This window comes from Pyxicephalus adspersus, chromosome 1 (assembly GCF_032062135.1).
Source record: "Pyxicephalus adspersus chromosome 1, UCB_Pads_2.0, whole genome shotgun sequence".
Taxonomy (NCBI): Eukaryota; Metazoa; Chordata; class Amphibia; order Anura; family Pyxicephalidae; genus Pyxicephalus; species Pyxicephalus adspersus.
In genome coordinates, this window is record NC_092858.1 from 41,604,616 (window position 1) to 41,613,808 (window position 9,193).

At 36.9% G+C, this 9,193-nt stretch overlaps 1 long non-coding RNA gene across 1 annotated transcript in view; it reads left to right on the forward strand.

Annotated features, from left to right (window-relative positions):
• Positions 1-6,503: 6,503 nt before the first annotated feature.
• LOC140321664 (uncharacterized) overlaps positions 6,504-9,193 on the forward strand; it is a 3,934-nt gene continuing 1,244 nt past the window's right edge. Inside the window, exons 1-4 of the long non-coding RNA XR_011918993.1 lie at positions 6,504-6,652; positions 7,584-7,616; positions 8,606-8,659; positions 8,791-8,854. This is a non-coding gene — a long non-coding RNA (uncharacterized lncRNA). The remainder of the gene's footprint in view (positions 6,653-7,583; positions 7,617-8,605; positions 8,660-8,790; positions 8,855-9,193) is intronic.

The window sequence follows — 9,193 nt, forward strand, 5'->3', positions numbered from 1 at the left end:
ACAGACAATTCCTGGCATTATTCCATTATCTCATCTGCCACCATGCAGTTTAGTTTTAAAATGTCATTATCATATTGATTAACTTGCCAAGCACCCTGTCATTAACAAGCCATCTACATGGTAATAATTGTAGATTATCTAATCATTAACTCATCCATGATAATGACATCTTCTAGACCAATAAAAAATGTATATTTTTTTGCATAATGAAAATGGCAAAAATAGCAAAAATTATTCTGGTTTTCCTAAATGCTAGAAAATAAGTTATTTTGAGTACTTGTATCTTGTACTACTACATTTAGCTTGTAAGTTGTAATAAAGCTATTCTTCTGGTCAGTGCACACACAGAAGCAATTTAACCCTACATTCACACAGTGGATAAGAACTGCTTTGTAAGTTCCAGCACAGAGGTAGCGTTGTAATGCTCTATCACTGGCTGGACAGATGTGTTTTGGGAAAAACAGTGCATACAAATGTATTTTAGGAGTCCCTGTGTGCCCATGGTTCTGCTCAGTTCAGACTGCCACCTCTCACTACTTCCTGTAGCCAATGATAAATAATAAATGAGCATGGGTAAATATACCACCACCAGGTATGGCACTAACACTTTTATGTTTTTTCTTTCTTTTCTTTTTAATAAATCATCCCCATAACTATACTGACATCATTTTTCATTTCTTATGATGAATAAAAGTCTTTAATTTACCAAGAATAAAAAACTTGTTGCTACTCTTGAAAACAGAACTGGACGCTGTATAGGTGTCTTACTGGTCCTGGTAAAGTGAAAGGATAGTGGGTGCCCTTTGTCTATGAGGCTTGGATGCTAGAAGTAACCTAACATGTGGGAAATGGTATTGAATCAGAATACAGGTGAGCACCAGAAGAGTCTTGAGATAACATGGATTCAATTCTAAATCTGGTATGATAGCTGCATGTGGGGAATGAGATTAGCACCTGGTAAAAGAATGACTGTATAACCCCAAATGATCCATAAGGAAATAGACACATTTATCTGTTAGTTGGAATATATAGCCTAGCAAGAATAATGGTAAATCTGGGTGCCGTGGAACGCCATTGGATATTGGTGAGTGGCAAGGAAAACTAGATCCTACTCTGAAAGTATCATACCTTTAGGTCTGTGTTGCCTAAAACAGTGCCAATATCATGTAACCGTCCTGCTGCTTCTAGTGATTTGGGATTTTCCCAAATTGGATTGTAAACACTGTAAATAATCAATTTTGACTACTACTACAGAGGAGACTTCTTTATTTTTTGTAGTACTTGGGACTATTACACTTTTTTCTCCAAGAAACATCAAATACCAGCAAAGAACTAAACTGCCTTACAAGGACAGTGTTTCATGTTGTTTCCAGATTCCTTTATAATCCTTTAGGCTAATCGTAGTGTTTGTTATTATACAAATTGGTAATACAAGTTTCAAAAACCCTACAAACAGAGCTATACGTCAGAGACTTAAAACAATGTTACCAGAATTCTCTAACGTTTAGTTTTCAAGTTGCCTTTGTCTGAACAATAGCATGTGAAAGCAACGCTAGACCATGGTCTAACCTCTTGCAAAAAATGGAACCTCAAGTTCATTTATTTAAGCACTAGTTAACAGAAAAGAGTATAGTGCTCAATTTTTTGCCCTAGTGTTAATTTCTTTGGTAAAAAAAAAACACCCTTCTTCTATAATTACCATTTTCACCAAATGCAGACTGGAGTAATAATTATTTTTTTCATGCAGAACTTGGATTGTAGAAGACCAGGAATCCTGTTTGCCTCTGAGGTTTCCTAAGACAGATTGCCTTTAACACGCTGCATGCAATAACTTGATAACATTATATGCAGCCTTTGTATTTGGTTTGTTTGTCTTGCAAACCTAGTTCAGAAGGTAATTTTCTTAATAGTACAATTTGATGGGGCAGCCCTGCAACTGGGACTTACAGCAAAAAATACATCAATTGCATTACATGGCTTTTTACACAATATGTATGTTCAGAAAATATTTGCAGAATTATACAATCAACATACATGAATGTGACTTTTAGAAATGTCTGCCATGAAAAATGTTTTATAAAATGTTGGAAAAACAGCAAATGAACTGCAAACAGAACAAATCAGATTAGGATGTTTATTTCTCTCGAGATTAAGAATCATGTAAAATTCTGTATGTCATCAGATGATATGGGAAGCACAAAGAATGTTCTTTTTTTAGATTTAAACATGAAGCCTAAAATGACTTGCTAGCAGTTATTTTCTGCCGGTTGGACCACTGTGTTACAGCTGTTGTACATATCAACACATCTTCCTATGCTGGTAGAGAAACAGTGGTAGCCATCACTCTATCGGTACATATTAATTTAGCTGCTACTTCTGCCAAGCCTCAGTGTACCAACAGGTGGAAGAGCTTGTTCAGCTGCCAACATTGCTGAGAATTACTTTTGTAATATTTCTTCTTTTTTCACTACTTAGCAATGTCAAAAATCTGTAAAATATACATACATTCTAACTTTTTACTTGTAATGTATTCTGTCATACCTTTGGCCTACTGTATTTTTAATATTGTTACCCTGTTGCATTTCTATTAGTTTTGTTTTCAAAGTAAATATATTTTTCCCTGAAAGTGTAAAGAGTTTTCTTCACATGTGTAAAACATTGTGACAGTGTAGACAGCAACTTTTTATTTTATACTAGCAAAAAAGTGCCCATTCTAGAACATGAAAGGTTGGGGATTTCAAAAACATGTTTTTAGTTGGTAAAATGCACAAGAGAAAAGTGGGAAGGAGAGTAAAGAGTATGACAGCCCAGGCAGGTGTGAAGTGTGGAGGTATGGTGTAAGGTAGTATGTACAGGAGGACTACCCCTGCAGGATGATGGAATCTCTCACAGACAATAGGACGCCTGGGACCTCCATTAGCATGTGACAGCCTGAGAGATCTGTGTGTGTTGATTAGCTAACTCCAAAGGGAACATGTGGGGGAAGAAGGGGTTGGTGACAGGGTCAGTAAGGTGAAGGTGTTAGGAGACTAATATATGGCCAGTGATCCTGTGCAGTACGCCACCACAGTTCTCTGTTTGTTACTCTGTGTTTGTTACCTCCAACAGCACCGGTTGCAGGAGCAAAGGAGATTAGGCAAAAAGTGGTCTGTTCTGTGCTAAACCGCCTTCACCAGTCCCATTTGCCCTCTAGCCATGAATGTTCTATCTCAGCATCCCCTGCTCTAAGACTGTGTGCAGCTAATGGGAATTTTAGAGTATGTCCTACAGCCAATGGGTGCATTAGTTCCTGGCTTTGATTTTGCCCTTTACATTGGCTTCCGGGCCTTGTCGCCTTTGTACTGTTCAGCCTGGCTGACCTTCTAGTGGTGTGACTACTGTTGGATTTCCTGTTGCTTACTGCCTGTTTCTAGACCCTGGAATTGTTCACTGCCTGGATTGACCGTTGCCTGTGACCCCAACTCTGCTTTGTCTTACCCTTGGATATCTTGCGTGGTGGACTGATTTCCTGTGTATGACCCTGCATCGCCTGGTTAGTGACCCTGGACTGTCGGGCCTCCCATTGTGTCCCCTGTCCTGCTCATGTTTGATCCTGGTTGTCCATCAGTCCTTCCATGGACATTATCTTTTGCCCACAGATGTCTTGGGGGCAACTGTGTGCTAGGACAGCACTACTAGCCTCCGGAGGCTAATCAGTGGCTTTTTATAGATTGATTTGAAAAGCTTTTGAGCTGGTGGGGATTGGAAAGATGTGCTAAGAGTTGCCAGTGATTGGTGCAGCTACATACAGTTGTCAAGTTGTGATGAGATGTCAAGCAGAACAGCATGCATAGCTTTCATGGAAACTTGGTGCTCTGGAGAGGAATGTAGAGTTGCAGGGTGGGTTCTATAGCAGGGAGGGCAGAATTGGGAAATAGAGAGGAAGAGGTCAAAAAAGAAGGAGAGAATGGAAGAGAATCGATATTGGAGGTAGAATCCCCCAGTTGAAAAAAGAAAGTTTGACTTTTTCTCAGTATTCTCAATATTAAAACAAACTGTTCTGTGAAAACCAAACTCTGGCTTTAGCATTATATAAATAAAAGGGTTAAAATTATCTAAGTCCATGTCCCCGGCAGCTGTCTGACAGGTCGGCCATGAGAGCACAGAGACCAGCGGTGGTCCACGGCTCTGGTCGATGCACCACCAGGAGGGGTCAGGAGAAGGACCCCCCCTGGGGGGGCGCACTGGCCAGGGCTGCGGACCACGTCTGCTGGAGACATCGCAGGCTCAGAGCGGTGAGCGGGTTGTGGCATTATGATGTCACTCTCTGGGATTATGAAGTCTCTTCCCCTTTGAGTGACGTAGATTTAGTGGTCCGCGAGCTGCAAAAGGTTGGGGACCACTGCTTTAAGAGATGTATAAAATAGTGATCTGAATAGAAACTTGTGACCACTTGCAGCCGACCTCATCCCAGTCTATACTACCGGATGTACCTGCGACGTGTACCTCTCATGTGAGGAAAGCTTTGTGGTCAATGTCACTTGTCACAGTTGGTAGTAAGACACCAAAACCCATTTTAGCTTTTAGTAAGGGCAGCATTTTTTACCTTGACTACCAAGGTGTATTTTTTATTGACTGTATGTTTTTAGCAGGGGTCCCCTAAGACATAAGAATTGTATCAAGGGTTCCTCGGGGCAAAAAGGTTAAAAAAGCTGCTCTAACTAAACTTTACATTAAAAGAAAAAATCAAAGGGTTATCTTTCTACTTACCTAAAGCTGCAGTCAAGTAATGCTAACTCCGGGGTCCAAGAAGTGAAGATAAGCATAAGAACCTGCAAAGAGTGTATCAAACAGCAGAATCTATATCGTCTTCCAAATCTCTAACCACTAAGGAGCCTTGTGGGAATATCAGCACTGAATTTAAAACTTTTGAAAGGTAAGAGTTTACTGAAAAGAAAGCTGGTGTGTCCAACGTTATTCCCAAAACATTGTGATAAAATGGTGTTTATATCCAAAGAAAAGGAGAAGGGAATGCATTTCTGTAATTGTGCTCAAGATTACTCCATTTTACTGGTACACAGCAGCTGTAATTGTGGATGAATCATGAACAGTTGTCTTTTATTATAAAAGTAATATTAGTTCTGAGAATATGATGCTGCTTACAACACAATATCCCTGTGAACAGAAATGGAAAGAAGCAAAAGGGATTCAAAGTAGATAAATGCAAAGTTCAAAGTCTATTTATAAAGCAGTAAATCTGACATTCACTTAAAAATTCCTTGGTGGAGAATCAATTACTGCCATTGAAACACATGGAACTGGAAGATTCTTCATCAGGTAATGTTTCAGCAAATGTCAGTTTAACTACTTTAAAGTAGACTACTAAATGTTTGTTAAAAATATAAAACAAAAAAAATGTCCTTTAACTCAATGCCTATTCACTTTTAAACAAGAAAATAATCTATTTGTGAAACAATACCATAAAGAAAACCTGTCTTCTGCAAAATATCCAGACTATAGGTTACTATAGGTGTTGGGATAGAGATATGCTGAACTCCAGACAAACAGCTAACTACACATAATAAATGCATATACAGGAGCTATTTCACCTTCCAAAGGATTTGTATTTCTGTCTATATAGCCCTGAGATTTTCAAAGCCCTGCATACAGCACACTTAGCTTGGCAACCTCAATTTTTCTAGTTTTGGTTAAATAAAACTTTATAGGTATCATTCCCTCCTGCAGTCTGTTGTTAGACAGTGAAGTACGTTAATGAGCTTATTCTCTGGTTATTCTTTGCTGCTTTATCCTATTCATTGTCAATGCAAAAAAAACGGCAACATGCCTGATTGCAATAATGAAATTTAGGAACATTTAATACTTTGAATAGCACACTTTATCTTATTGTAATTGCCTGTAATTTAAGCTTTAATACTGAGTGGATTCAAGTAAAAATCCTCACAGGATATCCCACGTATTAGCCCCACCTTCCTTTTTCACATTGATCATAGAAATGAGGAGTAGCACCATGGGAAAATGGGAATATCTTAATTACGACAATATGTTAACCCAGTTTTCCTACCCTATTTCTTCTTTCTTTTTCTTTTTACTTTGTATTTTTTTCTTTTTTTATTCTTGGGTTGTCTTAATACCTCCTATTTTACTAAATATCATTATTCTAGGAGTAATGTTTGATTCAAAGTCTAAGCTGCATTAGTTTTATGTGTGAGCATGTTGTTCAGAAATTCTTAGCTTAACACCATTAGTATTGTAGGAGGATATTGTTAGTTATTTTATTTAACCACCCTCTGAGTGTATATGTCAATGTTCTTCATCAATAAAAAATTACATTAAAAAAATAAAAGAAATGAGGAGTAGCTGATACAGCTCATTGTATATTACTGGAAGAAAATGTAGCTATCTTCAGGACCACCCAAGTGACAATTTATTGTGAAAAATCATGTCTCCGCTGTGTAATGAGCTAAGCTTCATAAAATCCTCTTAAAATCCTAAATATGATTAACAAAAATTTTAGTAAATTTGGAATTACTTTGTTTCCTTTCCTTGCAGAAAACTTCAGACATTTATAAACTTCCAGCATCACTCCTGAAGCGGTTCTATGATGAGGATTCATATGATGGTTTTGTTGGGCTTATGGGAAGGAGAAATTCAGGTAAATGAACATGCAATACTGCACAGAAAATCTTCAGGTCTCTAAAAGTGTAGAAGACAAATTACTGCTGAGGGAGAAAGGAACATTAAGCTGAGCTGCCAAATAAAGTGCTTCTGCTGTAAAATTTGATGATAAATTACTTATTAGTGCCTAGGGTTACAGAGATCAGTGGGGTCTTGTTTAAAAGTCATTTACTGATTGTAAAGAACAAAAACATATTTAATGTCTATAACTTGGTCACAATTTTTTTGTACATTAATCAAAGTAGAAAGAGGATCAGAAAAAGATGGATGGATGAAAGTAGATCTAATCCTATATAGCACTAATTCAACAACATTTTTTATTATTGATCATTATTCTATTACATCATAATACAAAATGCAACTACAACTTGTATTCTACCAAGATGTACCTATAGGTTCAGTTCACTGTAATGCATACATTATTTTGCACAGTGAATATTTATATCAGATGTCAATGCGATTTTCAGTGACCATAGCAATAAATTAGCTTGCTACAACATTATGTGTTTATGAAGATATAACATTTTCTTATATGTTGTGTTAGAAAGAATGTAAGCTGATATTCATCAAAAACTACACCTAACACTAGATTAGATGCAGAGTGCCCACTCTGGCAAAAAATAACTGCATGTGTTATTAATATCAGTTTATTATAGTTTATTTATAAGATGTCAAAGGAGATGGAGGTGCAGGGTAATGGGGCATGGAAACGCAGTACAAGTAACATTTATACATAATAGATAGCAGTATGTAGCGTGGGTAAAGAGCAGTCAGGCAGGAAGCAGATGTCAACAGCAGGTGCAGTGATGACACAAGGTGGTAAACTTCTATTGGCATATATTGTGGAAAAATCTACAGAGATGAGCATAGGGATCAGCTGTGAATCTAAATTGTTTTCTCTTTTATAGATTCTAAGGAATTCTCCTCATTGCCTTTAAAAAGTAAGTAAAAGTCACATTACTGATTTTAAAATATAAGCCAAAAAATGTTTTACAAATGATAAAGAATCTATTGTCAAGAAGTTACTTTTACATCCCAGCACACAGAATGGCCTGATTTAATTGAGAAGCCATATTAGTGGCATAGGGTAAGGTGGAAAGAACAAAGTAGTAAGAATTTCAAAGTGCTATGTTTTTACACAAGACATCGATTGCTTAAAAAACTAGAGGTTATTTTATTCATACAATATTTTAATATTGCATTAAACACACACAAAGCTTCAAAGTGCAGTCATACAATGTTAGATGTACCCATTTGAATGCCATCTTATAGTCTATCGCCTTTTACTTCATATCTCCATATCTCCTTAGCCTTAGATGTTTTTGCATTCTTTGAAGTTCACACAGCCAGAACCACTATAAAGTTTAGTTCTAGAGGTATGCTATCTATTATGGCTGCTTTAAGAATTTATTACAAAAACACTTATCATTGTTCTATTCACCGCTATTTTTTCCTGCAACACATACTTTAGGCTGCACTGTAGGCTTAACTAAAAAAGTAGCTATATGACCAAAAAAATAAAAAAACGCCCAAACTGCACTAATCTACCCCTTAATTATGGTAAATCTCATAGATTGTAAGCTCTTCAGGGCAGGGTCCTCTTCTACTGTGTCACTGTCTGTATCTGTCTGTCATTTGTAAACCCTATTTAATGTACAGCGCTGTATATCATGTCGGCACTATATAAATACTGTATAATAGTAAACTGCAGGGAGGTCAAAGGCAACACATGACCTGACATCATGTCTGGAAGGGGGTCTGGATTACATGATTGGCTCAGAAGAATTGTTCAGTTAATATTTGTTTATCTGATTTTTAAAACAACATTTGACTTTGTCCTTTCTCTTCAACAAAATATCTGTTAAAAAGTTTTAAAGTTAAAAAAATATAAAAGTTTTCATGAACATGAATAATTGTTTCTTATTTACAGGAGACATGCATGACTTCTTTGTTGGTTTAATGGGAAAGAGGAATTTACAAACAGGTATGTAACTGTAAAAAACATTTAAAAAAAAATTCAATTTCCAAACAATCTATTTCCCCATATAACAAAACCTGACCTTTGTTTACTTTACATTATAATAAATCATTTTTCTGAAAACTATCTTTTTAAAGGAAATCTTCCAAGTGAAGAAAAGGAAATTGAACCAGATTCCAGGTATTCCACAAAATGCAGAAAGTAAGTTAAATGTGGATTCTTAGAATCAGTTTTAGGGTCCATGTCAGTGGGATTTTTCTCATATCATTTTTGCTTTACTCTCTATTAGTGGTGGTCTGGTAATTCTGATTGAAGTCATTTTCAACTCAGATTGGAGCTCCCACTTCCTAGTTCAGATATCATCCAATGCATGTCTCCAACTTGTCTTCTACAGAAGACTGCAGCCGACATCTGGAATAATGTTAGTGCAGCCCATCATGAAAGACGGTGAATGGGAGCCAAGGTGCCAGTTTTTGCTCAACAGGGATAGAGGTAATCTAGGGACAGATAGGATTTAAAGAATCGAGGGGCAGACAGCAT